Genomic DNA, 5,927 nt, shown 5'->3' on the forward strand with positions numbered 1-5,927 from the left:
TCCTCAGCTGTTTAACATGTGGCTCTCAAGTTTGAGAATGACGATAAATGAAGCAAAGCAGAAAGGATGGGAAAATTTTCTGTGGACTGAATTTGGCCAGGATGCAGATAGGAAATGGAAAAAAATAAACTTCTGGCAGTCAGACAGCCCCGATACTGATCAACAGGACTGTAAAGACAAACACAACAGACAGTACTCACGGAGGTCTTATTCCATCAGAGCCGTTGTTTTCGCTGTGCTTCATTCTCTAGCACTCCACCGCAATCACATCAGTTCAAACACACCGAGTCTCGTAGACTTCGGGGATCTTTTCCATTTAGGAGTAACATTTTACTAAAAGAGCTTCCAGCAGGTCTAGCTGAATGCAGGTGAAAACAGTGTTCCCTAGTTGCCAACAGCTTTTGATCCTTTCAGCCCGAAGTGACTGACTGCTGTGCCACCGAGATTTGACAGGCTGCTATGGAAACAAACCACCGTGGGAAGTTTTGATCAAGTTCTTGTGCTGCATTCCTTGAACAACAAGCACTGTTTCAAAATAATCCAGAATTTCAGGGATTTTCTTTTTCTTTTTTTTTTAAGAAAAAAATCAAATGGGTTTTATTCAAATGTGCTGAACAACTTATTCTCACTAGAAAGGCAAAGCTTTCTTTTCTCCCCACTTTTTGAAATTGATAAAGCTGTACATAGCATGTTAAATAAATCCAGTACAATGAAAAGATAAGCACTATTGTATTCCACAAGCCACTTGCATCTGAAAAGGAGGTCCTTTTTAGGCATCCTTGAGAGAGAAGGTAGGGTGACTGAAGGTATTTTTCCAGTTAATATCTTGCTCGGCCTCTGCAAGGGTGCTTAACTTGCTCCAGTGGACTTCTCTGCAAGATTCAAGTATTTAGATGCCACCCAAAAATATGAAACAAACCCTTTAAAAAGCTATAGATCTTTCCCTGGTGAGAGTTCCCAGGAAAGAAATACCAAAACAGAAAATACCACCTGCTGAAATAATGACAGAGCAATCTCTGAGTGGACCTGTCTCGAGATCCATCGCTAAGCATGTTGGTCCTCTCAGCAGTTCCTTTAGCATTCTGATTAAAGAGGCTCAGTGTCAAACAGGTCTAAATCAATTTTGGCCAAACAGCTGTGGATTTCTGATTGTGCTGTTGAGCCATAGAGGCAAATGAAATGGGCAGCACTGAAAAAATCTCATTGACTAATAAATGGCATACAAAATGCCATGCTAACATCCTCGTGGATAACCCCAGTTCTTTCCTTTCAGCCACTATTTAGACCAATGATTACTAATGAGCCTGACCTAATTGCTGAAACCACAAAAAAATTTAAGGTATTGGGTTGGGCTGAAATCATTAGCTTTGCTTATTACCTCCTGGTTCCTTCCCACTTGCGGGATTAGAGCGCAGTTAAGGTAATAATGGGCTGGCCAGCGGAGCTGCAGGATGACTTGGTGCTCCAGGAGAGTAGCATCCCACCTTCTGGGGCTCTGGGGAAATACAGAAATTCCTTGGCTCACTGCCCTGATCGTTCTTCACACTCAGGGGGAAAAAAATAATCACTTTAAAATGGACTCCCATGTTTAAAAGGTACCAGTTATCACAAGTGCCTCTGTTGACACAAGGCTGCTGCTGACACTTTCATGTTGTCTGATGAAAAGAACCTGATGCCATGTATTCGCCTGTGATTCAAAGATAATTACTTTCTGTTTTCCATACTGTAGCGGTACTTTCATGCACAGAGCAACATAGAGAAAAATATTTAAAAGTGATGGCTTCTTTTTTGTCAAAAAAGCAGTGCAGCTCACAATTCCTCAAGGCAAACACCCACACAAACCCGCGAAAGCAAGGCAGCCTCCCCAGCCGCACTTCTCAAATAAAAAGTTACTAGCGGGCTCTCAATCTCCATACAAAAGGCTTTTGCCTCTTTAGCAAGAACATAAGCACCACCCCATTCATAATTTACAGAGAATCGTGATCTGCTTTCTGTTGGTGTGTTCACCAGTTTCACATGCAGCCTGTTGCACGTTCTCGTGTTGAGAGGCACAGCTTTTTGTGCAGCTGCATGAACTGGGTGTCAGTGGCTTAACGCTCCGGTTCAAAGATTAACTGAGCATCAGGTAATTGAATTCACTCTAAAACTGCTACTCTAGTTGTAAAGTGGTATCTAAAGGTGCAATTATAAACAAGTTTCTAAAAGATGCAATTCCTGTTGCCAAGTTCCTTGCAAAAGGGCAGTCTGTCACGAGTGGCCCACCTGGATGCATCAAGAATTTTGCTTTATTTTCCTTGTATGAGTTTGTGTATATTTTTCCTTATACAGCTATAAAAGTACATCAGTATTAATTTCTTAATTTTCAGTTATAAAGTGTAACGATGACTAAGTGCCATATAGTGCACTGCATAGCACTATGAAGTGCAATACCGATGGTTCAGGTCTGAGGATCAAAGCAAGTGATGTTCCTGAGTACATAAACTGGGATGAGGGCAAGAGATGGTAACCAGGTACTGGAGAAACCAGGTGAGGAAAAATTCAGGAGACAGCTGGGTCACCCTGAGACCTTCTGTAGTATCCAGCCATTCCGCGGGAGGCTGGCAGTGCTGGCCTTGCCAAGTATTTTAGTTCACCAGACCCCAGAGAAGCACAGGACCAGACCTCTCCAAAAAGCACAGCTGGCAGCCTCAGGTAGAGTTGAAGATATGGTTACGCTTCCTTGAATTTTTATCCCACATAGTCCTTCTGCCAGGAGCCGACTGGCGACAACAAATGTTCATACTGTAGTGTCACCAATGCTGTCTTGAGCCCTCAGAAAAAATTAAACTTCGTGGTGCTCGATGAGCTGAACTCCCATTTGCAAACATCAATTAATTGGCCTCACAAGCAGTATGCTGTCGAAGAGAGGCAAGCAAAGGACAAGGGGGAAATAACACAGGTAACATTCAACACTTAATTAATCTTTCTGCACCACATGGTTATTTACAGTCCTCCTCTCTGGGCTGCTGAGCAGGCAGCCACTAGGTCAGCTGCTTTCTTTCACCTTCCCTCCCGACTGTGAAAACCAGGGCTCTGCCACCAGCCCCACCAGTACGACATCCCCGCAAGCTGCTCCGGACAGCGTGACTGGCGTGGCTGCGCAAGCGCGCTGCCACGGCTTTGCCAGCATCTGTTATTCCAGTGCTCGGCGAGCACTCTGGTAAGGGACAGAGCGCACAATCTTCTTGCTTACAAGAAAAATTTTGAACAGACTTCTGATCTCCTGCTTACAGGAACCGAAACGGATTCTCCTGCTCCTGTTTTTCTTGCTCTGTGATTCTTGCGCTCCAAGGCTAAATGATTACTTAGGGAACAGCATGATCTACAGGCTAGGAAAAAAAAATTAATCAAAACAAATAGGAAGAGGACTGTCTCTCCACTTCGCCCAGATCAGTTCATGGACTGGGACACAGGGGTTCTAGCCATGCTCACTTTGAAGCATGGGTTTGATCCTGAGACCCTCCCATCCCAGATAAATCCCCAAGCCACATAGCTTTGCTTGTCCTTGAGCTGACGGAGGCAATCTCTTTTAGAAGGTTCTACTTCTGTGCTAGAGCAGAAGAAAATCAAATACGAAAGTGTTAGTGTTTGTCATAAAAAAAAATCTTGAGTTATGACCTGCTCTTTAAAGTCCAGTGACTTTTTATTTTCAAGTTGCTATTAGCAAGTAGGAAAAAATTGCAGCAGGTCGTTCCCTAGTGGAGATACGTTCAGCCATGGGAGCCCTTGGCACAAAAGAAAACACAAAACCCAGCAACAGCATTAATAAGTTCAAAGACAAAAGATAATGGGCCTGACTCAACCTCACAAGGCAATCCTTTTAAATTATACTCCTGACACTTCCTCTGTCATTAATGTTGGTGATCATCTTCCACAAATGAAAGACTTAAATATACTTTTTCTAATTTACTGTAACAAGCCTTTACATACGTGTATACAAGGAGAGGTGGAGGAAACTGTTCTTTAAACAACAAAATCACCCATCTGTCTTGTGGGAAAAGCTGAGAGGATGGTATCTTGTCCCATCAGCTGTAAAGATAACCAACCTCTCTGAAATGCTCCACCACTAATGCATGCAGCATGGGGAGCGAACAGAAGTCGTCAGAAGTCTGTCTGCAGGTAGGGGGCTAGGACCTGACTGGCATCACAGAGACCTGGTGAGATGGTCCACGTGGCTGGTGCGCTCCAACCGAGGGATATGGGCTTTTGGGAAGAACAGGCTGGCAGGCGAGGAGAGGGAGTTGTCCTTTACACAAGAGAGCGGCAGGAATGCATGGAGCTCTGCCAGGGGATCGATGATGAGCCAGGTGAGAGCTTATGGGTCAGGATTAGTCGGCAGACAAACATGGGTGACATTGTAGTGGGCGTCTGCTATTGACGTCCTGAGCAGGAAGAAGTAGATGAGGCCTTCTTCAAACAGCTGGAAAAAGCCTCGCATTCACAGGCCCTGGTCCTCATAGGGGACTTCAACCACCCTGATGCCTGCTGGAAGCGCAATACAGCAGTGCTCAAGCAATCCACAAGATTTCTCGAGTGCATTGATGACATTTTCCAGCACAAGTAATCAAGGAACCAGCAAGGAAAAGTGCTCAGCTGGACCAGACACTTGCAAACAAGGAAGAACTTTGTCAGGGACATGAAAGTCAGAGGCAGTGTTGGCTGCAGTGTCCATAAGAAGGTGGAGTTCAGGATCCCAGGAGGAGAGAGCAGGGTGAAAAGCAAGATCACAGCCTTGGATTTCAGGAGAGCAGATTTAAAACCTCTTCAGGGATGTGCTTGGAAGAATACCGTGGAATGTGACCCTGGAGAGAAGATGGGTTGAGAAGAGCTGGCTGGTATTCAAGGGTCACCTCCTCCAAGCTCTAGAAGAGTCTGTCCTGATGAACAGAAAACCAAGCAAAGTGGCAGGAAGCCTGCATGGATAAGCACAGAGCTCCTAACTGAACTCAAACATCAAAACAAAGTGTGGAACAAAGCGGTGGAAGCAGGGGCAAGTGACCCAGGTGGAGTATAGAGTTGCTGTCTGATCATGCAGGAATGGGGTTAGAAAAACCAGTGCTGAGCTGGAGGTGAATCTGGCAAAGATGTGATGTGCAACAAGAAAGGATTTCCTACATATATAGAGCAAAAGCAAGAGGAGGGAATATGCGAACCCACTGCTGAATGGAGCAGGGCAGCTGGTGACAAATGACATGGATACGGCTCAGGTACTCAACACCTTCTTTGCCTCACTCTTTACCATTCAAACTGGCCTTCAAGAATCCCAGGCCCCTGAGACCAGAGGGAAAGTCTGGAGCAAGGAAGGCTTATTGTCAGGGAAGGAGGAAGAAATTAGGGAGCACTTGAAAAAACTGCACCTACCTAAGGCCACAGGAACAGATGGGATGCATCACCCACCAGTGCTGAGGAGGCTGGCTGATGTAATTGTGAGGCCACTGCCAATTATCTCCTAGTCATGGCAACTGGGAGAGGTTCAGGAAGACTGGAAGAGAGCAAATATCACTCCTACCTTCAAGAAAGGCAAGAAGGAAGATACAGGGAACTATAGGCTGGCCAATCTCACCTCAGTCACTGGGATGGTGATGGAGAAAATCCTCCTGGTAAGCATTTCCTTAAAGATCTGAAGGACAAGACGGTGATCAGGAGTAGTCAGAATGGATTTATGAGGGGGAAATCATGCTTGACCAACATGATAGCCTTCTACAATAAGGTGATTAGCCTGATGGTCAAGAGGAGAGCGGTGGAGGTTGTTTACCTCGACTTCAGTAAAGCTTTTGACAGTGTCTCCCGTAACATCATCATAGACAAGCTGACAAAGTACAGGTTAGTCGAGTGAATAGTAAGGTGGACAGGAAACTGGCCAAACAACTGGGTCCAGAGGGTTGTGA

The 5,927-nt window shown here is 45.1% G+C and overlaps 1 long non-coding RNA gene across 1 annotated transcript; it reads right to left on the reverse strand.

Moving 5' to 3' along the window:
- Positions 1 to 3,419: 3,419 nt before the first annotated feature.
- Positions 3,420 to 5,682, reverse strand: LOC142358923 (uncharacterized). Its single transcript, XR_012761953.1, has 3 exons — positions 5,603 to 5,682; positions 5,401 to 5,521; positions 3,420 to 4,916 (listed from the first exon to the last, which is right to left on the reverse strand). It is a non-coding gene; the product is annotated as an uncharacterized LOC142358923 (long non-coding RNA).
- Between the last annotated feature and the right edge of the window lie 245 nt (positions 5,683 to 5,927).

Source organism: Opisthocomus hoazin, chromosome Z (assembly GCF_030867145.1).
Source record: "Opisthocomus hoazin isolate bOpiHoa1 chromosome Z, bOpiHoa1.hap1, whole genome shotgun sequence".
NCBI lineage: Eukaryota > Metazoa > Chordata > Aves > Opisthocomiformes > Opisthocomidae > Opisthocomus > Opisthocomus hoazin.